At 41.6% G+C, this 23,947-nt stretch overlaps 1 protein-coding gene and 1 long non-coding RNA gene across 2 annotated transcripts in view; both read left to right on the top strand.

The window, feature by feature from the left end:
• The window catches only part of LOC134869046 (uncharacterized), a 28,762-nt gene extending 27,030 nt beyond the window's left edge, over positions 1-1,732 (top strand). Inside the window, exon 3 of the long non-coding RNA XR_010166378.1 lies at positions 1,394-1,732. This is a non-coding gene — a long non-coding RNA (uncharacterized LOC134869046). The remainder of the gene's footprint in view (positions 1-1,393) is intronic.
• A 2,366-nt stretch (positions 1,733-4,098) lies between these two features.
• ncanb (neurocan b) overlaps positions 4,099-23,947 on the top strand; it is a 126,631-nt gene continuing 106,782 nt past the window's right edge. The window contains 1 exon segment of the mRNA XM_063890442.1: positions 4,099-4,274. The gene's annotated coding sequence lies outside the window, so the exon portion shown is untranslated.

Genomic DNA, 23,947 nt, shown 5'->3' with positions numbered 1-23,947 from the left:
GAGGGGTCGAGCAGGCGAAAATTGAGAAATGAGAAAGGGCTATTATCAGGGTGAGCATGTTAGTATGCTAAAGTCAGCATTTTGCTAAAAACACTGCTGTTCCTACAGTATGTGCAAACTCACAGAGCTTCTAGAAGGTGTTGTTGTTGTTGTTGTTGTTGATGTGAAATTACTTCATGCAAAAAGACATAAACCAAATACTGTATATTAAACACATTTTTAGTCACATTGAATCCTTTTTGCTGTCAAGTTTTAAAGATAAAGCTCGATCAAATTCCCTGTTTGTGTAAACGTACCTTGCAAAACACTTGATTGTGATTCTGGTGTTGTGTTTGATTGAGGCTGCAGAGAAGACAGCATTTAAGATTGGAAAACAACGTGAAAATAAAGCTTGAAGAGCAGCAGTCTCCCCAGGCGTCTCTACGTCAGCCAACGTTTTTATTCTATCCTCTCCCTCACAGACATAAAACAAGCAACAGTCGATTTCCTAACAAATACGTCTTATGTTTGTTATAAATGAATGTCATGGCTTTGTTGTGCATTGTCTTGATGACTTTGTTCACGTACATTTGAGATCCTCGCCTACATACTGTATCTGGAGCTATTTTCATTGAGTTACCGGGGATGTTAAATGCTCTATTGTTGTCATTAAAGCTGATTTGGGCTTTATGATTGTTACGCCTTCATAATTTAATCTTCATGCGAAACAATAGCCTCTGTCTCAGATGAGGAGGTAGGAGTAAACTTTATTCTAAAATCCTCTCAGGGACAAACACATTTTTCTGCTAGGTCTAATTATTCTGTTGGGTTTCAGGGGTGGCTGGACAATGTTTTAAAAGAGACTTCTCCAGGTAATAATTTCTCTTATGGTGTGCCTGATTAAGGTATTAACGAAATGCAGTAAACTCTTGCCAGAGGATGCTTCCAAGCAGCGCATTGCTTATAGCTCCAGCATCCACATCAAATATGTATTTAATCTGAGTATAATGTAGTGGCTACACAAGATAAACACATTTACTCAGAGCTATAAAGCCCAGGGATCGATGTAGGCTGTTTCTGTGTTTACTCCCTTGCTTGTAGATGATTGCCTTTTGGTCATCCCGGGAAGTAGAGAAGAACAGAGGTAAAAAGTAGAGAAAGCGGGACAGAAAGGAAACACTGTCTCAGTAGTCTTCATCTCTTCACCATCATCATCATCATGAAAAGGTCTTGCCCTTTTGAAGAGTGTGTGTGTAAAGAGATCTGATAAGCACAATCTTAGGGATCGGGCGCTGCTCCAGTCCTTTTGGTGTCAAGCCCACTGGAGAGTCTGTCTTTAATGCTAAAGTCAGACTCGGGTACACAGCCAACGTTAGTTTGAGTGTAACTATCTCTCATGTGCTGCTTTGAACAGGATGAAGACTTCAGCTGCCCCCCCAACACAACAATTATGCCATCAACAAAGTGACTGAAAACATCAGATGATCTGCACAAAGCGATGAGATACGCCTTTCGAAACTCCTCTCCCGACTGTGATCAGTAAAGCTGCATCTCAAGTTATCTTAATCAAATGATATGCCCAATACTCTACTGCACAGCTCTGTGTGCTGTTATGTATCACTTTGCACAGTGTGGTTGGTGAACCATGTTCTCAAGATGTGAGTGTAAGTTGAGTTACAGTAACATTTCTAAGTAATATGAGGGTAGTCAAGAGCAGGCGTGTGTACTATACTATAGTATGTGGACAATGCATTGTTTAATGTTACAGTATAGATTTTCTCCCTTTTCTGAATAATCGACTCTAAACGATCTTTTTCTGAATATGGCCAGAATAAGAGAATGCATTACACCTGTTTTAAGTCTCTTTTGTTTGCTGTTTGTATACTACTACACCTGATTACTTAACTCTTCTGCTTATATTATCAGTATTATCTAGAGTCTTTGACCTTTTGGTGGTTGCCTGGGGCTGCAATTCCTGCATACATGTGTTGAAGAAGGCTTTAGTGCCATGGTAATCACCTCTACAAAAGCAAGCCAGAGAACCTGAGGTCATCACAACCTGCTGACGTCTTTAAACAATTTCAAGGTATACGTGTCAGCAGAGCAGTTACTTAACGGTATACATCAGATGCCTAAATAACGTAGAATGTAATATAATCAATCTTATGGTAGTTTAGCAGTAACAGGGACCATGTCAAAAGAACATTTCCACAAAAGTTCAGGAGACCAAAGTCATTAGGAATCAACGTTTGCTGCACCGTTTTGAGTTCAGGTAACCATATATTAGCTTTAGAAACAGGCTGGTTTAGACTCACTGACAAGAAAAGTGATTTTTTTATTTTGTTGTGTTGGTTAGATTGAAAATGCAGTCAATTCAATATGTTATTGCTCATTACATGGTGCATTTTCAGGCTACTGTTTTTAGTATAATTTCTAGAAAATCTTCCACTGGTTGGGTTTTTATTTATAAGGAATCATAAATTGAGTTGTGTTCTAGATTTCTTTGTGTCAGAATTAATTTGCAGACCCTGGGGCAGAAAACAGTGTTATGTTGTTGTCTTACACACATAGTTTACCAGAGCAGTTTTACTTTTGGTATCTTATATGATGCGTGCTGGTAACGTGTGCTGTGTTTGCACAAAACACATGTGCTAACTATAATATATGCTAAATAGCCAGGTGATGTGTTACTAGAACAAAATGTGCTACAGTGAAAACAGATGCAAAGTGTGTTTCAGGTTGACTCTTAAGAAGATGTTATTTTTAAATACCAAAGGACATTGTTTGAAATGGGTGTCTCTTTATTTTTTTTACCCTGCAGGTAAGACATTTTACAGTCAAAAAGAGCCTTTTGAAACTAATATGATGGATGACATTTCACCATGCAACATTTATGAGTGTGCTGGGTTGACTTATTCGAGGTATACCCTGGGCGTACACGTGTTTTCCATGTGAACGCACACTTATATTGCTACACTAAACGGGTTCAGCACCATATACAGCTCTGTGAGTCTTTAGAGGCTGCACTGATGCACTCTTTTGTTACACTCCACTAACCTTCATTACAACATCTCATCTGAAGCTATAAAAAGTACAATGCTTGTGAAAAATACATTCATAGCATAAAGAAAGAAATGTTTTTGTTGTTAAAACAATGAAAGCAGCCTATGCTTGGCTTAAATTATACAACTCTGCTAAACAAAGCGTTAATCCGCCTGCAAGGGGCTTGGAGTCTCGTGGGAGATCATTATTCTTTATATGCAGCAAAGCGGTGGGTCGCTCCCACTGCCTATGAACAAATACCAGCACCACTTTTGCAAGCTTTTTGTGTTTCAGTCACCAGTCTGCACTTTTAAGGACCATAATCCTCTTTATGTTAACTGCCATGCACATTTTAGGCTACATACAAATCAAGTCAGTCAAATTCTCAAGTTAAAAATGCAATGTTTGCTGCTCAAGCCTGCACACTAAAACCTTGGCAATTTTGGCATTAGGTTAATCTAATTTGATAGCCGATTTTAACCCATGGCAAGTAAATCTCAGGTCGTTGCCACTGCCAAACAAGGTAATTCTAGGTTGTTAATTACAGCGCTTAGACAGAGGCAGAACGGGATTATGGTTGCAGTGGCTGAAATGCCAAATCACGTCTTTCCAAACAAACCCTCTCCCTCCTTTCATGTCTCATAAATTGCAGCAGGGGATCCAGGCTCATATCTCTGTGGGTGTTGTGTCCCGCATCAGATCATTTATCACACTGAACAAACAATGACACACCAGCGGGTCCTCACTCAGACAGACTGCGTTAATGTAGTTATATGAGGCGCTTTTGAATTAAGTTTTGCGATTTGATGAATGCAGAAACTTCGGGTCTTTACGTCAACCTAAAAAGCACCCTCCTCTTCCTCCTCCTCCCTCCGGTCCTCCTCCTCCCCTCCGTCCCTCTCCTGCTATTTCAATAGAGAGCCTGCGGAGGACTCTTTTGTTCAGTAGCGCTCAGCTGCTGGATAGGTGAGCACCACTCTGGCGCACTTGCACTCATTGCGGATCCTCTCCGAAAGAAGCGCGGACACTGCTCGAGACATTCATACCCTCCATGCACAAGAGACCCCGTGACACCCGATCAGGCACGCGAATCTGCTTCGTTTTCTCCCGCACTTGAAGGGCTTTTTACGCGTCGTTGGATGGTTCAGCTTCTCATATCTTTGGCGCTATAGCACCTGCACCGTATCAGACCGACGCTCCTGTCAGGCTGCTGCATCGCTCTACATTCCTGTGGACTGAACCTCATCTAAAAGGTGAAGGCGAGTTTTTTAAAGCTGCTTTTCGGCATTTTGACGACCTAATTAGCATATTAAGTCAATTGAGCGTTGATGAACTCCCATATACCAAAGGAATATCTGGTGTTAACAGCTTATGTTCACTAGAGTCGGTGATGAATTGGAGATGAGCTTGTGAATACTACTAAGACGAAAGATATAGTCCATGGCTATTATCAGAATTACAAGTGCACTTCAGAGACTGGAGTGTGCAGCTTAAGAGTATGGGTCATTTATTCCTGTAATCACTTTATATGTCTTAGGAGGATCGTTTTCAGAGAGATTTTGCCATGTTGGACATTTATTTTAAGATACTTGATTTTATGGAAGACCTTTTTCTTTTTCTTTTTTTCCCCAATATATAATTTAGTTAGGAAAATTAAAAAGTATTTTCCATTAGAAACATAACATTTAGTAAATGTTCTCCCCTTTGCATGTAATGACTGTCCAGTTGCGCTGCAACCTTTAACAAGCAATACATGTAGTAGATTGAAGTACGATTCCCTCTTTTTTTCTTTGTTGGGAAGCCAGTTATGTTGAGCAACTCGAAAAAATATTGGTATTCTTACAAGGTCACTGTAGGGTCCAGACCTGTATGACCATCGAGCCCCTGTTCCCCGTCTTCTGCTGAAAGCCTTCAGGTGAGGCAGACAGGGACAGAGGGAGCTGTTGGCTTGGGTGAGAGTCGATAGGCAGCGCAACCAGGAGGACTGTCAGTGAACCAGAGAGGGCAACCCGAGACATTATCTCGAATGGCAATAGCAATTAAACAGGGTCCCTCAATTATTTTAGTTTAAGGGAACTAGCATCTCTAGGCTACGTGATCAATGTGGAGGAGATCAGAGCATTGCTGCCTTTAGTTGGCTTTCTTGCAATGATTGATTTTTGTGAGAGGGGAAAAGAAAACAACTTTGGACTTTGCATTTCGTCTGCTTGTCTTCATATTTCCAAGCGATGGCAAGTTGTCAAATAGAATATGGCAGCAAGGGTAGCAGCGGAGTTGCTCATGACCCCCTGGGAAATTAAGCAGAGATTCAACCAAGCAGTTTGTGAAATGGTTACTAGTCTCTCTCGCTCTCTCTTGCGCTCTGATAGCCTTTTCTTCTATGTATGTGTCTGGTATTTGCACACGCATGGTCTGAAACACACACAGTCTAATATCTACAAGCTGTGTTTGGTGGAATTGATCCTGCACTCCTTTCCCTTCCCACCTCCCATCATCCCACACACATGTGATCCTCTATTTGACCTTAGTGTTGGCACTGTGATCCTTAATTTGCACGACTGATCCAGAACTTGCTAACAGGCTGGCTGATGGATCAGAAGCTTCTGTGGCAGGAAAGATCAGAAAACACCCAGCTTCATTTTTGCTCATGACTGACTGTGGATAAAACGTGTCGTGTGTGTGTGTGTGTGTGTGTGTGTGTGTGTGTGTGTGTGTGTGTGTGTGTGTGTGTGTGTGTGTGTGTGTGTGTGTGTGTGTGTGTGTGTGTGTGTGTGTGTGTGTGTGTGTGTGTGTGTGTGTGTGTGTGTGTGTGTGTGTGTGTGTGTGTGTGTGTGTGTGTGTGTGTGTGTGTGCGTTTGCGCGTGCACATGTGTGAGAGATAGCTGCTGGTCACCTCTGTCGTTCCTGAATTGTGTTAGTAAATGAAGCTCTGTTAATTTGATGTGGCTTCAGATTTGCTGCTCTTTTAAGTTGTTCTGCTGGCTTTCGCTTCTTTCTGCCTCTTGCACTCTCATGCATATTGTAAAAGGTTTCTATGTTTGTTTTTCTGTCTCTCACCCCTCTCATCTGTCTGTTTCTCTCTCTCCTCTTGCTCTGCTCGACTTTATCAGTCTTGCACTGAATCGCATTCTATATTGTTAACACCATTGTTCTCAGAAGAGGTATTTCTTTCTGTGGTATTGCCAGTTCACTGCCCACATTTTCTCATCATCTGTGTGATGATGAGGCATTACAATGGATGAACAATATGCCTTTTTAGAGAGAAGTTCACTGCTTCTCAAGGGTTCTACTCCAACTGGTCAGGGCCGGCAGCAGCTTAGAAACCTGTTGTCACATCTCAGGAGATAAAATAAAAGAAAGAGAAGGAGGTAACAGACTGGAGAATTTTACATAATTATTTGCTCTTTGCACAAGGTTGCATTGTCACACATTTCAATAATATGTCTTTTCTGCTTGGCTGCTCTCAGCTTAGTGCAGACACTTGTAGCGGAAGATGTGAATGGACAAGAATTCAATTTTGCACTTGAGTTGTGTCCAGGCAAGTGAATGAGCAATAGGGAATTTCAAGAATGTAAGACATTAATATTCCTACATTGAAGCTTCTGTTATGCCTTAAACAGACAAAGCCACCCTGACTTGAGATGAAACAAGGGAGAGCAGCCAAGCAACTGCACCGTATCAGTACAGAAGATCTCTAGGCTTGAGTTATTCTGTTTGACTGGTGAGGGCCTCCAGCTAAAACTCCCATTGTTGGAAGCTTGTGGTGCTATGAGTCATCTTTGCTTTTTTGGCTTATGGCTTAAATCCTCCTAATTCTAAAGATGAAAAAAAGAGAAATTTCGATGTTTGTGACTTTTGTGTATTTATCTGCAGGTTCAGTGCCGTCTTCTCACTGTAAATGTCACAAATGGATAAAGCTATTTTGGCTGTAGTGATGGAAGGAGTGGGAGGGATGCTGAAGATTTCTGCAGAGAGACTAATTTACAGACGCAGATAACCCTGATCCAATTAAGCAGTGAAAACACTCACAGCATCCTACACACGCATTAAATTCTGTCTTTATTAATGATCGAGAAAGTGTTTGCTTTCAACTTTTGTTTGTCTGTACACTCGTGTGGTAGGTGCAGGGATCCTGTTAGCCCATATTTCATCTTGAAGGCAGCGTTTCACTTGGCATCTCCATTCTCCCATTCTCAGGGTCGTTTCCCCGGCTTAATGAAGGCTGTACCTTTGCTCACCAAAGAACGTCAATCTGCTTGATCGACAGCTCTGTGTCCTGACACTGGCGAGCAGATGGAGCAGACCCTAAATGAGCCGCGGTTAGCTTTGCCTTGGCTAATAATATAATAGTCTGGCATTGTCCATATTGAACAAGCCACAGCTCCCAGAGCCAAGCAAATGAGCAGCGCAGCTGGGCCAGTGGCAGAGCAGACAAAGCCCAGGAGGCACAGAGGCAGAGAAAAGAAGGTAGTTTACCACAATCCCTCCAGACGCACCTCTTGAATATTCATCGATGACCCCCTCCCCTGCCCAAACCCAGATCTACACCCCTCTCCCACAAAATGTATTATTCAAAGGAAGCATTTTACCCTATTAAATACTATAAATAAATAACGACATCTGGTAACAGTTTTTGTCTGCTGAATTAATGACAGGGGCACAGTTGAGTATTTTCCAGTGATTGGAGGAGGGGGTGTTGAAGGTGGATTTCCTTTCGGCTACCTTTCCTCTCCTGGCCTTTCTATTGTCTCACTGGTTGGGTGGATGCTTCCCTCCTTTGTTAAAGTCAGGGGGCTTGTCAGTGCATCTGAATTGGATTTCGTCTCTATTATTGACCTTGTAGAAGCAAACACTAGACAGCTGTTTGTTTAAACGTTATGCTTGTGTTTTCCTAAGCTAGAGCTAATCCTCCGAAAAAGAAAAGCGCCCTATGGGCTTTTTATGTTCTATCAGCACCGGACAGCTCCTGAAGCATTGCCTGTTTTTTACATCATAGTTTTTCATATCTGGTGAACAAAAACTCAACAGGGCATATCCTCACACACACAGTGAGGTACTAAAAGATGCATCACTCACAGATATCAAGTATCTAATGTTGGCATCATTGTTGTACAGACTCTATCTGTCAGATTCTGATGAGCTGGTAACAGGGCGTGCTTGAGAAGCCTACAGATGGCCAATGTTTTCCAGTCTAGTGTGTCGCATTTCCCAAAGGAGAAGCGCATTTTGTGTGTGTGCGAAAGTGTTCAATTTTAATTTGTTATGGTACAAAGGAATCTTCGGGATCTAAGAAAAGTAGTGTGGCTAGAAAAAGAGAAAGGTAAGCCATTGTTACTGAGAGGGATTTCTGTCTGTCTTCCTCTACCTCACACTGCCTGCTGAGATTCAACACAGCAGGGCTTTTCATGAAGCCGAGGCACCAGTGTGATAGTTATAGAGCTCTCCTCACTAATCAGGGATCTAGTTCTAGGGTTGCAGAAACCAATCACATGGATTTATGGGAGAGACTATCAAAGTTGTATAATTAATTTCATTCAGATCCCTTTGTACCCAGGTTGGGCTTATCCATGCACTTTGTATTTTGTGTGATGACTTTCTTTGTGTACAGGGTTTGAGTACTGAGTGAGTGCAGTATTTGACTTCTGTTGCTGTTAATATTGGTTAATAATTTAGCCCCACAAAGTAACACATAATGTGACTTTCTCTCCTTTGTGTTATTCAAACAAATACTGAATGCCTAAAGAGCATTAAGCGCAAAATGCCTCAGTGCATAATTCCTGTACAAAATTGTGGCTTTAAAAGGTTTGTTGTTTGTGTATTTTGTAGATAGGGAAAAAAAAAAATCTGCTCTGCTTTTCATTCCATATACCAACCAGAAATAACAGGTCTCTTTAATCCTCCAGTCTGTCTCCCTGTAGGCGCATTGCTGTGAATCACATTTTTCTTAAAGGTTTTTATTGTTGTGGTAATACTGCCTTTTTAATGTTTTCACATCACTCAATATTGTTTTCATGATAGTGCTGCTTCAAACATACTCATAAGGCAGACACATCCAGTAGTTGTGTTATGCTGGAGGAAAAGTCAGGAATTCACTTAAGACATTAGGATTCCTCCTCTGGGAACCAAGAATGTGGATAAAAATTGAAATTGAAATCCATCAAAATGCTGTTAAATTGTTTCAGTCTGAAGTGGTATACTGGATCCAGTAAAACATTGCCATCCCAAGAATCTAGCCCTTGGATGTTTAAAAACAACAAAAAGTGAAAAAGCGATCTCTGGAGATTTAAAATAAAGCAATTGGCCGACATGATGCCCTTACCAGGTTGATTTGGTCAATTTTGTCCAAACTCAGCCTCTATTGACTTTTGGATTTATGGTCCGAGCCTGTTTAGCCACCCTACAGATATCAGTAAATATTCTCCTTCAAAGGGTTTGACCCTGTGTATTTATGTGTAGTTGTGTGTGAGTTAGTGAGTGCATGAGTGTCAACATATGTTGTGAGAGTGGACAGAGACATCCAAAGATGTGCTGAGCTGAAGAGGTTTAGCCAGTAAGCTTATAGAGAGGGTGAAAAGGCCAACGTTAGATCTATCTTCATGTGTACAGTAATCATTCACTGTCCTCTGTCTCCACTATATAATAAGCAACAGTTAAAATATTGTGTGTAACTCAGTTCTTTAGTTGCCAGTTCTTTGATTCCACATAGAAATTTCACTTCATCTCCTCAGCACAGCCTTAGGGAGACCATCAAATTGATTTTAATACGGAATTTGTAAGACTCTTAGGGGGTCAGATGTCTTGCCAGTAGCGTCGCTAGTCGTTTTGCAAGCAGTAATAAGATTGCCAATGCTCGGCCAAAGTGGTTTTTACATGGAGCTGTGAAGCGTGCCGCCTTCAAAGCTCTGAGGCGTTACAGTGGATGGTAGTAGACTAGGGCACAGGTGTGTATGTGTGAGCAATAACGGCTAGAAACTTTGCTCAAGGACTGTGCCTAATGTGGGACTTTATCAATGGACCAAGAACTTTTAGAAGCAAGTGCATTTCTTTTGCCAAGACATTGCATTTTAAGGTGTAATTTCCATTCAAATTGCTTTCACTGCATTTGGTCAACATAGAGCAAGCAGAGAAATATAAACAATTGTTTGCTTTTCAAATCACGAGGAAACCAAGTCTGTCACCCCGTCTGTCAGCCCGAGTGAATATGGAGGTCACTTTTTGTGGTCGCAGATTTTAATGTACCAGACTGTTAGACAATTACCCTTTTATGGCAGAAGCTCCCCACACCATTCCCCTCAGTGGTTAGAGTGGCTTCTTCGCTCTGCTCTGGCAAATTCAGAATGAACTGTAGGGATGTTTACCAATTCTGTTTTGTAATTAAGTTGTCAAGGCGCAAAATTAATAGACAGGCAAAGAACTTGTGGAAAATGCAGAAAACGAAGAGATATTGCTGCAGACATTCAATCATGAGTCAAGAATGATATCAGTCAACTGTCTTTGTTTTGCATGACTGTTTTTTACTCTTTGTTTTGTAATTAAATGTCGTTTAGGTGCTTTCTTAACCCTCGTTCAGCTCCCTGGACCCTTCATAACGAGATGAACTGCGTCCCCTTGTGCCCTTTCTCTGCCCCCTTCTCTTGGCTTTTCCTCTTGGCTGCAATAAACTAGGTTGTCAGTCTATCTGTCTTTCGGTCCGTCCTGATAATTACCCTTGGTGTGTAGTGCTGTTGCCCTTCGGTGTGCTCCCGGACCTCTTTGATAAATTTGGCAACTGCTTTAAGAATTGTTACGGGGTTACCTCTAGTGACTGTGGATGCCTTAGACTTGGCCTGTGTGTGTGTTTCTGTGTGTGTGTTTCTGTGATAGAGAGCCTTGTCTGCGAGCATTGCTATCCCCAAGTGTCCAGTTCTGAGCTGGGATTGATTGGGGACTGCTGTCTGTGATGGATCAGTCTCTGCACTGGACTATTGGCTTAGCTGTTGATCACTGACTACTGTCTGTCAGAGTGTGGGGGGTTACTGTAGCTGCACTGCCTGAGTGTGCAAGTGGGTTCATTATAGATAATGATGGTTTTAACCTGACTCTTCTTATCTGTTTTTACCTTCCCAGTCCAGCCGTTACAATTGTGACCAATCAGCTTAGTGGAGAGCAGCAGAAAAAAGTAGCTTTTTAAAGGCGTAATTGTAGTTAAAAGCCTTTCTACGCTTTACTTCTTCTTTGTGACTCGTGATTGTGTCATGCACCAATGCAAACTGTCCTCCTAAATTCTAAAACACAAACACACATAATAACACAAGGCTGAGGGGTTGCACCACTGCAGGCACCTCAGGCGTTTGAGACCAGACCCTAATTGGGCCTCGTCTTAGCGTGACCTTTATTGTTTTGACAGAGAGGGGATCAGAGGGAAACACACCCAAGCCGAGGTTATCTCCTCTTCTCTCCATGTCAAACCACCAGGCTCTACAGTGGAGGAGGCATGTGCGTGCAGCCATTAGCTGCCTCCCAACGCTTTCCAAAAGGGTCAAAGCTGTCTGAAGCCTTGGAGTGGGTGTTATAGCACTCAACTCAGTGGGGTGTGTGTGTGTGTGTGTGTGTGTGTGTGTGTTTGACTGTACTATACACCAGAACTGAAGATGGTCCAAATAGCGAGTCAGCTCCATAGTGCGTGATGTGAATTGCCACTGAGCTATTAGCAGTCAAGCTGTGTGTGCTTCAGGTGTTCTCAGAGGGAATGGAGAAAAAATACTCCCCGCCGCAATGCACACTGTTTTTAAACGCTCCCTGGTGATTTATTAAGAAAACATTTTTTCAGACCGCCCACGTTCACTTTGCTGCCTTAGAACCTATAGATGCAGAGTTTGGGGGCAAACTCAATGCACTCAGTGCTCAGGTGGCAGGAGAGCAATTTGGAGTGGATTTAAAGTGGCCATTTGAGATTCACAGTAGATCATTGCTAAAGATTCTCTTCACTGTCATGATTCGGTATGTCATAAAAAACATCATCCATTCTTTCTTCCCTCCTCTGTCTCCTTCCTCCTATGCTTCTCTCTGAACGCATCAAGGTCATTTAACTTTTGAGAGGCCAATTCTGCAATCATGCTCCTTGATTGCGCTGTTTATTTTTAATCAGGAACTCAGAAAGGACAGCTTCTTAAACAGCCCATCACCTCACACTACAGCAATCACTGCATTTGTCGTTTCTTATGTATTACTACAAACAGCCTTAATTGGCTGCTGTTCCCACCGCTTCTACACTGCTGCGGTTGAAGAGGACGCTCAGGATTATTAGCGCTTTTTTTAAAGCCGACTGAAATTAGCGTCGTAAATGAATTCTCAAGATCGTGATTTGCCTCATTTATAAATGAGAGTTTTAAGATGGATGTGCTCCTGTTCCCTCAGTGTTGTTTGTCCCCTGCCCAGGCTGGTGTTTTTGTCCGAACTGAGCTTTATTTACACTGCCCACCTGCGTACCATCCAATAGCGGTGTACGTCCAAGTGGCTTTTGTCTTTTCGTAAAGCCAGGAGCTCAGGCTGCTCGTCTTGTCACATCCGCAGATCATACTGCCAGCTCCCCGGGCCTCCTGTGGCATCTGCTCTTTGCATTGGCTACAAGATAAATGAGGTGTTTGCTTTTCTTTGGCAGAGCGGTACCTTTCAGAAGGTCAGCAAGGGTGGCTTCGCTGGGGAAAGGGATCTCTGTTGATGTGGTTCAAACCTCAACACTTAAAGGGCCAGTAGCTCTGAATGTGTCAGCCCATTAACCACAAATCATGTATGCTTTAGCTTTCTGCCAAACATCTCCCAAAGCTGGCTATAAGTATGTAGATGGATTTCCAACTATCCCCACAGCCACTGGTTTCACTGCTCTGGAGGATGAAAGTCCACTTAAAGATTAGTAATCCATCAGGTGAATATTTAATCTAGTTATCCTCTTTTTGTAAAACGGTAATGGATATTTAAAACCTTTGTACATTTATGGAAAGTTCAACAAAGATTTACACGATTTCAGTGAAAGAATAACATTCTGATCCAACTTTAATTGAAAGTGCATATGCTGCATAATTGCTTTGGGAAACTGACTATCAGCGAGCTTAAGTATTACAATCTTTTCTTTCAATCCTTAGAAGGCTTTCTCAGTCAGTGTGACAATTTAATCCAGACAAAAACAATTGTATGAGTAGCCTAGAATATTGCACAAGCATTCATTGTTTTGTTTATCCCTTTACTTTTACCCTTTAGCAACACCAGCAGCTCAAAGGTTTCAGTTGATCAGTTTATTATCTCAACAATTAATTCTTAGAAAATTAGTAAGAATAACTTTGACAAAACACTGACGTTCGGTTTGTGTGAAATGGCTCAGTGTCTATTGTATGGACATAAGAAGCTGGGCTCAAAGGCTATGTGGCAGAGTCTGACTAACAGTAATAATGAAGTAAAATACAATGTGTGTTTGCTGTAAGGAAGATTAGAATAAAGTGGGAAATCAAAGTGGATTCAGTGTGATATACAGCTGTATCCGTTGTGTTGTTCAGGTTGTTGGACTTGATGAATCTGTCATTGGTTTGTTTGTTTGTTTTTGTTGTCAATGTAAGCCTTGATGAAGTATAGAGATAACAAAGAGGGATGACATGCAACAAAGGTCTCGAATCACTCAAATGCATTTCCACAGAGACTTTTATAAAGGAAAATAACTAAAATACAAAACAACAGAAACAACTAGAGTTAGGGAGAAATCTACTAATGGCTCAGCCTGGTCCTGCTTCTACCTACAAATGAACTTTCTAATTTTTTTAGTGTAATTCAAAAGATCTCTTTGTTGTGTCTGCACATCCCCCTCAGTTAACAGATGTTTTATATTTTTTTACTCCTCCATGCTACATCAACCCTCCACTCATCCATTCATCCACAGCTCCATATTTCTCTCCCTCTTCCGTTCCTTTCAATTAGACCTTCCGGCTGATGATTTACTTAACAAACCCCTTCCCCATCACTCGACTCAGTCTCTGTGTGGAAGTATAATTTGAATTAGTGCCAGGTGTTTGTTTTTCCCCTCTCAGTAAACACTGTTTGAAGACTTGAATTAACTTTGTCGATGCCTTCTCCTTCAAAGAGTAGGCATCCTAATGGGAAGAATTCTGTAACTTGAGGGGTCGAAATAAAATGAGTTTGGATTCATTCATGGATTTCATGGTCAGGCTCTCCTCTTTGATGAGGTTGTAGTAAAAAAAACTGTTAAGACCGTTCACACTTCACTGCTTTGTAGCTTTTCCCAACGCTGTGTTTTTTCCTCAGGTAAAATTTAAATCTCTCCTGGTCTGGATTTAGCCTCGGTGTGCAGCTACTTTCTCCCGTGACTCATTATATGGGAACAGCCTGGCTTTTTTTGTCCATTGTCATTAATTATACAAAGCATACTCAAAAAATGAGCATGTAAGGAGCTCTAAGCATTAACATGGGAAGCTTGTGTTCTAAGCTTTTGTCTTACTGCTTCTTGTTTCTTTGTTGAAGTCTCTTTCACACTGCAGGGGGGAGTCTGCAACAAAACAGTAAAAATGAATTGTAAACAAAAGCTTTTATTTCTTATAAATAACTCAGTGAAAAGGCAATGTAAAAATAGCACCAGAAAAATATCTATAACTCCCAATCTCATGTCTTTCCTCCCACACTTTCAAACCCACTGATGCCATACCACATGTGTCAACACGTCTACCTGTATTATTTTGTGCCGACACACTGCACCAGAACACTTTGCACTAACGGTCGCACCATTTTCCCCTCTGTGTACGCCTCTGAGAAGTAGTATTTCCCTTGCCGCACATGCAGCAACTGATCCTCCCCTTCCTCTCTTGGCAGGTGATAGCCGGTATTCGGTCTTGTAGCTGTCACAGTGGCTAGGGGAAAACATATTCTCAGACAGAAAATGTCCAACCCATATCTTCACCATCTTTTTTCTATTAAAATGATACAATTTTTAAAAGAGAAAAAAAATGTTGCAGGCAAGTTAAATTCAGGGATGTGAGACCAGCACAGAATATTTGGACTTTCCTAAGAAATATGCTTATTTGCATTCATGTAGTGACAGATGAGCATATGACGTTACAGCCAGCAGAAGGTTAGCTTAGCTTAGCACGAAAAGTGGAAACAGCTTGCCTGGCTCTGCGCAAAAGTAAGAGAATTCATGGCATGGCTGTATCTTTGTTCTGTAAATATCATGTCAAATGTGGAGCAGTTTTTGAGTTTGCACGAACTGGGAAGCAGTTGAAATTGGGAATTGAAGCAGGATTTGTAACAAAATGACCAAATAAAGCTCTCTCTGCCCCTTGAATAGAGATAGTATAAAGTTATTTTTGTTGTATTTAATGGATGGATACAACATCAAGCTCCTCATCTCTCACTCAGCAAGAAAGCGAAAGAGTGTATTTGCCAAAATGTTGAATTATCCTTTTAATATATTGTACAGTCTTGTTGACAAAGCAAATATTTTCACCTAACTTGTGTCTCTCAACATTGTGACACTTTGATATTTTTCCAAACCACTCCTGCCCTCTTTCTGTAAACTGTTACTTATTGTGCGTGAAGAGTCTGCAGACTGAGATTGAACTGCTATCAGGAACACATTAGCCACACCACAGGCTGAAAAATATCTCTGTGATTTTTTTTTTCCGTCAATGAATCCTTCACTCCTTTGGGCTTTGACTTTGAGTTCCTCTTTCATTCCAGCCAATTCATTTATTCACTGATCATTGGGTCAGAACAGTCAAAGCAGAGGAAAGAAAAGAGAGAACATGCCTTAGAAATGCAAATTCAAAGGGTGTTAAAATAGCTCTTTGGTCTTTTCAAGATGTTTGACCAGTCCAAGGTAGATATTTTACACAACATCAGCCTAACAAAAATCAATTCAACATGTGCGAAGCGGCTCATAAAATCAGAATGTGTCCCTGGGCTGCCAGTGCTGCACCTGGGGAGAGGCAGAGCATGGAGGGAAGAGAGGCAGCCATTGATTGAACAGTTGGCTGCACTGACAGGATAGCATCCATCAGCACTTGATGGGCAACAGTAGGTTAGCAGGTATGAGCCGATAGAGAGCAGGCTGCACTGATAAACATTCACAAATATCATCTCAATATTAAACCCATCATTGGCTGTGAAATATGAAAAGCAGGTTGTTTTTCCTGGAGGTAATTACAGTCCATGTCTGTAATTTGCCTCAGTTGTTGCACTGGGACCCCTTACTCAACACATGACTCCTCCGTCAGACTCAGAGCGTGCATGTAAAGTCCCACTACAGTGGTAATGCATGAGGACTGCTGAGAGCCTCTGGCTGTATGTGGTTGTGATGAGATGTGTAATTAGAAAAAGCAGCCTGACAAAGTGCTGCAGGTGCATGCGAGATGAAGGGCGATGAGCCAGGAGTGAGGTCAGTGGAGAGGAGAGACAAGGAGAGGTTATTGTAGCCCTATAAAATCCAAGGTTGATCCACTTCTATTCAATCATGCATATTTCTTTGTTTTATCTCTTACTCAAGGTTAATCTAAACTGTCTCCCTTTGTTCACATCATGTCTTTCCATTTGTATTATTCAAAGTATTTATGTCCTTATGTTCGGTTAAACAGTGCTTTAAATACTTCTGCAGTATTAAGAATAAATGGCAAGCAGAGACAAGGCTACAGTATCAGCCGCTTTGTTTGCATCGGCAAGAGACACGGTGGAAAAGGTGGAGGTTAACATCACCGATCAGGGTAATTAATCGCTCCAATTTAGTCATTGAGTGTTGAGTTGAAATCGAGAGCGGTCACCTGCAGAGTCGCAAAGAGAAGAGTGAGCAGGAGGGAGAGAGGAGGGAGGCAGAAAACGATCAACTCTGGTTTTAAACTGCACAATTTGTTAATCATATTCTCACAAAACATGTAAGACAACTCTAAGAAAGCTAGATGTGTTTATCATGCAGTCCATTCTCACTATAGTATAAAGGTATGGTAGGTTTGTAAGTGTGTGTGAGTGAGAGTGCATGTGTGTGTGTGGCCCTGGAAGAAATTCTCACAGGCCCCTGGAGTGAAACCTGGGTCTACTTCTGCCAAGACTCATCAGTGATCCCATAGAGAGGTGGGAATTTGCCGGAAATAGGAGAGAGATAAAGAAGGGGAGAGAGAGAGAGAAAAATGAGTGAAATGTGGAAATACGATATGGTTAAGGTAGAGAGAAAGAAATAGCAGGAACTAGTAGATCCACACGCAATTAATAACCATATATAAAGTGTCATGATTAGAGGTAACGGGAATTATATCTGCCCAAAGAGTTTCTCAATGATACTGATTTACAATCATCAATATAGTCTGTCATATTTTTTGAGTAGGTCGAATGTCTGCAAAGTTAACAGCCTGAATAGGAAGAAAAGCCTTTGTAAAACAAATGGCATACTTGAAAGAGCCCCTTCAAAAAGCCCTCTGTTTGCTAGAAGGAAACAGGATGCCAAATGTCTTCATTATTTATTATGAACAAAGACACCAGAAAACCACATCTGTGCAGTTTGTACACTTTTCAAATCACCTTTTCTTTAACACTGTCTTGACAACTGACTACATACTGTGTCTGAATGACAAACCCTAATACTGATACATTTTGGAAGGCAGTAGCACACAACCTATTTTGTCGTTTAGGTATTCAAAGGGGATGTTGAGTGATGCAAACTGGACATACTTCACAAGAATTTTACACTGGGAGGCAGGAATAAAGAGCCATACAAATAAAGCTAAAAAACACGGTTATAAAATAAGAGACATTTCTGTTAATTTTTACAGATACACTGCCAAATCTGCCAGAGAAATGGCTGCTCCTGGGCTTTTCTTCTACGGCTATTGTGTACAATTGGGTCCCCATGTTACAGATGATCCGAGGAAACTGCGCTGCATCTCTGTCCTATAAAGAAGAGAAAGATGGTGATGTTGTTAGCTCACTGGCTCTCCTCTAAATCAGCCCCGATGTTGTTCACTTTTCTTCTGCTCCTTCTTTAGTCCACTTTTCATCTTCTCTTCCTCCTCCTGTGTTTTGCTCTCCTTCCATTCTTTCCGTCACGTTTCTCCTTGAGCTCCTTCACCTTCAGCTCTATTTATCTTCAAAACCTGCCTCCTCTGATGCTACATAAACCCTGTGTTCCTCTTGTGTTCCAGAGTAATTACTGTACAGGCTGGAGGAGGTTACTTTGGCACAGCAGCACTCTTTCTCTCTGATATTCAAATGAGCGGCTGCGTCCTCGTTTGTCATCAGTTCAATTGTGTGTGTGTGTGTGTGTGTGTGTGTGTGTGTGTGTGTGTGTGTGTGTGTGTGAGCATGCATATGTGGTGTCTAATCTCTTATTTAGAGTATCACACAGGAAAGGCATTAACATCGGTGGTGTGAAAATTAGAAACGTGACTGATTAATTCCTGGCAAAAAAGGAATTAAAGGGCCCTTCTCTGCCTCCGTGTTTCTTCCAAGATTTACCTGCAGTGTGATTGAAGGTGGCTTCTCCGCGCTGCCACTGTCGTTAATAATCACCAGCCTTCAGGAAGATTCATGCCGCCAGTTGGTTCAAAACACTTAGCCATTACACATGACACTGAGGGCTTGATGTATGACAGGCTAATAGCTCTGCACTCCAACAACAATACTGTTCAACAGCAATCAGGTCCATTAAGCTTCTATCAAACAAGATTAGAACAACAAGCTACATTATTGTATGAATGGCGGCTTGTCATAAGGCTGAATTAAAAATGAGTGACTGTAATTTACAATAAACAGCCAGGTTTCTTTTCTATTTGTTTAGTTTAATTGTTTCGACTAAGGAACCTAGCAGGTGTGTGTGTGTGTGTGTGTGTGTGTGTGTGTGTGTGTGTGTGTGTGTGTGTGTGTGTGTGTGTGTGTGTGTGTGTGTGTGTGTGTGTGTGTGTGTGTGTGTGTGTGTGTGTGTGTGTGTGTGTGTGTGTGTGTGTGTGTGTGTGTGTGTGTGATATGGTGTGAAGTTTTGTTGGGAAAACACATGGACACTGTTGACTCATCGAGAAGAGACAGCTTGCCTGTGTGAATTGGTTTAGCTCTGCTATAGTGAAATCATTCTCATTTAGTCAACTCCCAGAGTGAAATTATAAAGTCTCCCTTTTTATTCTCTAAAGCAGAGCGAAATATATAATAAATGTGATCACATTTGCAGGAGGCTAACACTGTTCTCCGCTGTAAAGCAGGTTAATTTGGTTCCAATAAAGCAGCAGTAGAAACTAAATCACTTTAGCACTTTAAATGCAGGCTGGAGCTCCTGCATTTACTCCCTGCCTTTACTTCTGAAGACTGATTCCGCGGAGATGAATAAGCACTTTATGGCTCTCTCTAATTTTCCCTGGTCAAGTTTTAGGCGGCAGGTAGTAATCTGTCTCAATTCATTAACTCAGGTGATAAGGCCACAAGAGATATTGTGCGGATAGAGGAGCGTGCTTTGCCCAGAACTCTTAAAATTACAGTAGCATTTACAAGGAGTCCTATAAGTGGTACTGTTTTTGTTTGTTTTTTATCCTTTCCTGGAATATGTTAAATAGGTTTTGAGGCATGTAAGCATTTCTCTCCCCCCCCCCTGCCTTTAACGTCTTGATTGGACTCCTTTGTTTACTTCAATAACACAGTGACATCACTATGCGCTTCTCTTCGCTAGCGCTCCAATCTTTTGTACGTGAAAGGCTAAGAAGACATCTCTAAGGTAGTTGAACAATCACAACAGAGCCAGCCAGCTAACCAATCAGAGCAGACTGAGCTCTGGTTTCAGATAGAAGGTGAAAATAGGTGATGCAGCACAGGCAGGATGAGAAAAATAAAGAGCTTTTTGAACATTAAAGCATGGCTACATGTCATAGAGGCACAAAACACAAATATGAACCTGAATGTGCATTATAGGGCCCCTTAAAGTATTTGTTTTAGCTAATTCCTTAAATATGTACCTTAATTAAAATATTCAAACATTAAATTCTGCATCTTTTGATATTGGAATGTTATTCTTATGTCAGGAATCATTAAAAAGGTCTCATTTATCCTATCCACTGTCACATCGACATGCAGAGTTGTGTGCCGAAAACTGATAAGACTTAAGAATGGCACTGACCGGTGTTCTCTGGTAGGTGAGGTAAAGGAGATAGAAAGTTGTAGACAGTGATGATAAATGTGTTGTTTTGACAAAGATTTGAGGGTTAGGGTTATCAACATGACTCATCTTTTAGATAAAGGAGCTCACTGCAGACCATGGTTAAGGACTGAGAAGGGCTGTGAACGGATGGTGATTCATTGGAATAAACACCTCTTGTTTTTCATCATCCCCGTCATCGTCAATGCTCCACATTACCTCCACAACATGGACAAACAGGCATTTGTTTTATAACCACTGCATGTTGTCATGAAACACAAAGGCCTTGTACCAGGGCACATGGAGACTTCGTGCAGGAAGCCTCTAAAGTTGGAGGGTTGTGAATAACTGATAGGAACCATGATAGCTAAGCTGATCAAAGGCCTGCCTGATGTGGTCTGGCCTCTTTGTTACTGTCTCAAGGGATGGGGGAAGGGTAGTATCAATGCCATACTGCATCTGGTTCAGTCATGAGCAGCTCTCCTCATCACTGCCAACACACACATTTTTGACCAGATCACAAAGCAAACATACATGTAATCCACTGTGGTGCACCCACACTTGCACGCAGATCATGAAAATATCAAACATTCCTCACACCTTTGCACTCATGCAGGTGCACAAAAAGCTTCAAACTGTGATAAACTAATATGATGCATTTTCCCGTCGCACTCCCAGAGAGACCTGCCAGGCCAGAGAGAGATGATCGCCATGCCTGAGATTGATTCTGAGGTTTGCCGCTAATTATGTTATGCCGTCGTTTGAACTGTCTGTTTAAATCCAATTATCAGGTAGTCTGGGTAGCTTACAAGATTGGGGCGGCGACAAGGGGAGTATTGGGAGGGCTGTGAGATGGCAAGATGCGAGTCAACAAACTGTCTGGCTGTGAAATACCAGGAATTCTATTGAGGAAAAACCTTCATAATATATGAGTTAAATCACTATTTAGGGCGTTTTGGTTTATTTAGTAACCAGAGGCTTAAAGCAATAGTTCAACATTTTGGAAAATGTGCTTCCTGGTGAAGAGTTGAAGGTGATTATCGATACAACATTGATGTTTGTACATTAAGCCAATTACCTTAGCTTAGCATAAAGAGTGAAACATGGGAAATAAGATACCAGCGTCGGTAAATCACACCAATGTATATATAATGTCAAATCAGTTAATCCATTGAAAAACCAAAATATCAAAAAATCCCTGACTTTTCCTGGTCAAGTTATAGTCTGGCATAAAATCCACTGTAAATGTTACAATTATTTTCAAGCTTTTTTTAATACATTTTGAGATAAATGAGACAGTGTCAAAGTGTCACAAGATGGAGACGTTGTGAAAGTGAGAATAAGCCTCTGGAAATCCTCATTGTTTGTCCCTCTGGTAGCAGTCTGACTGACTCATAATGAAATTGCAAAAACAGCCTAAAACTAACAATCAAGTGCACATCAAATGCAACTACGCCCCTCTGTGAAATGTCAATTTGCGTTGGCTGCCTCCTCTTGATTTATGGTGCGTGTGCACAGTGTAGGTGGCCTGCTGCATGCTTAGTATCTCTCCCCCTTTCTCTCTCCACTCAAATGAGTTGCCTTGCCTGTACACTGTGAGCTGCTTGGCCCCAGCAGGTAGCCTTTTGTTCTCAGATGGATAGGGCCACGGCCAGAGCAGGCCCCGGGTGAATAAGTAAATAAACCTTGGCCCTGGGCAGGTCTCATCAATTCTTATTCCCCCAAATGAGTGTACCTAAGAATCGATATACCTAGGGGATCCCAGTCTGTCTCAATTTTACCAAGGAATCGTGCCGGGACTCAGCTTTTCTTAGCAGCAAAGCTGGAAATAGCCAGAATCCTCTATGAAGCCCTTGACAGCCTCACTCTTCTCCCCCCCTCCTCAGTTTCTTTTATCTTCTTTTTTCCCAAGCTGTGTTAACTCTCACCACAGTCGTTCCTCTTCTCTGCATGCCCTATGGCTGCACTCGCAGCATCTCGCACCTTCCTCACCCCTCCTTATTTACACTCCAGCAGCACACTCTCTGTTTTGCTGCTCGTACATGATACTAAAAACATCTGTAGACATTCATGAGTCATTAGCCATTCTCAGTGTGATTATTTATTAAGGGCAGAACAAACTAAAGCTGCTGCCGCTTGTCATGCTTGCTTTTTTTTTTGTGTTTCATTTTTCTTCCTCTTTCATTATCGCTCAGAGCGCAGTGTCTTTCTACTCCATGCTGTATCTATTCTTACACCCCTGTCAAAATGAGGTTTTTCTTTTCTCTGGCCGCAGAGCCCTCTAACTCCAATTTCGACCTAATGTATTCATTGTACTCATCTTGACTTTCTCTCTAATCAGCTTTTCTGCCATTTTTACCCTCCCTAAATTACACTTGCTTTCCATTCCCTCATATCCACAAGCTGGTACTTTCTGTCATCAAAAGTGTAATCACACATCTTACCGTCGCTCCTCTTTCTCTTTGTCTGTCGCTACCTGTTAAATCTCCACTCCTCAGCTCATTTATGAAATTAGAAAAATCTCATATCTTCCTTTCCATCCTTCCCTCCATCCAGTCCCATCTCACTACTGTAAATTAACACATCTATTCTATTTATAATATGATCAATCCATATGAATTGAGCAGTGGTATTCTAGCTTTTTTTTTGATGCAGAGCCGCAGCATTATGCTTTTTACTGCAGATTAAGTGGTTACAGATCATTTATCTAAGAGATACACCAACGTTTGTTTTTTCATCTTTTTTTAGCTCACTGCCTTTCCTTTTGTCTCTGTTTAAACTCAGCTTGTATGTTTGTAACCAACGGGTATTGTCAGCCATACTGTTTTTGTCCAAACTCAAATATTGGAAAGACTGAATGGGTATGAAATAGAAAATCGGATTTCCACCACAGGAAGAAATGTAACCATTTTGGTGATGTCATAACTTTTCCCAAGCTCTGGGAATTATCAAAGGTTGTTAACATCAAATCTGCAAAATATTACATTACATTCAACTTTATTGTCATTGCATGTAATCTTTCTCATTATGTAGTATGTTAGCATGCTGCCGTTAGCATTTAGCTTGAACACAGCTTATCTACAGTAAGTACAGCCTCAGAGCTGCCTGTACTCCAGCAGACCGTCAGTGTAGTTTTAAACCTTTTGATTTTGAATGTTTTAGCTTTTCTGTCTAAGTTTCAAGTTAGCCTGGTTGTTGGAGCCAGAGTGTGGAGTTGTTAGCTTTCAGTCAGGTTGTGGATATGTTTCACTGCATGTGGACACAGTCCGGTCTTGTCTGGGTCCTAATTAGTCAGAAGCTCCTTCTCAAGTGGCCGCAGTGATGGATGAGGCTAACTAAACACACCATCTGTCTGCCTGCATCCTTGTCACTTCATGATGATGTGCGTCTATGTTGTGTGTGTGTGTGTGTGTGTGTGTGTGTGTGTGTGTGTGTGTGTGTGTGTGTGTGTGTGTGTGTGTGTGTGTGTGTGTGTGTGTGTGTGTGTGTGTGTGTGTGTGTGTGTGTGTGTGTGTGTGTGTGTGTGTGTGTGTGTGTGTGTGTGTGTGTGTCTTCCAAGGTGCGTCAGATTTATGTCTGTATCTGGCAATCACTTTAACTGCACATGAAAGCAGCAGTTTACCCTGCCAACAAGCTTTTGTTGTTCTCTCCTTTGTGTGTGTGTGTGTGTGTGTGTGTGTGTGTGTGTGTGTGTGTGTGTGTGTGTGTGTGTGTGTGTGTGTGTGTGTGTGTGTGTGTGTGTGTGTGTGTGTGTGTGTGTGTGTGTGTGTGTGTGTGTGTGTGTGTGTG

The sequence above is a fragment of the Eleginops maclovinus genome, chromosome 9 (genome assembly GCF_036324505.1).
Source record: "Eleginops maclovinus isolate JMC-PN-2008 ecotype Puerto Natales chromosome 9, JC_Emac_rtc_rv5, whole genome shotgun sequence".
Classification (NCBI taxonomy): Eukaryota; Metazoa; Chordata; class Actinopteri; order Perciformes; family Eleginopidae; genus Eleginops; species Eleginops maclovinus.
This window is presented reverse-complemented; position numbering and strand designations above follow the sequence as displayed.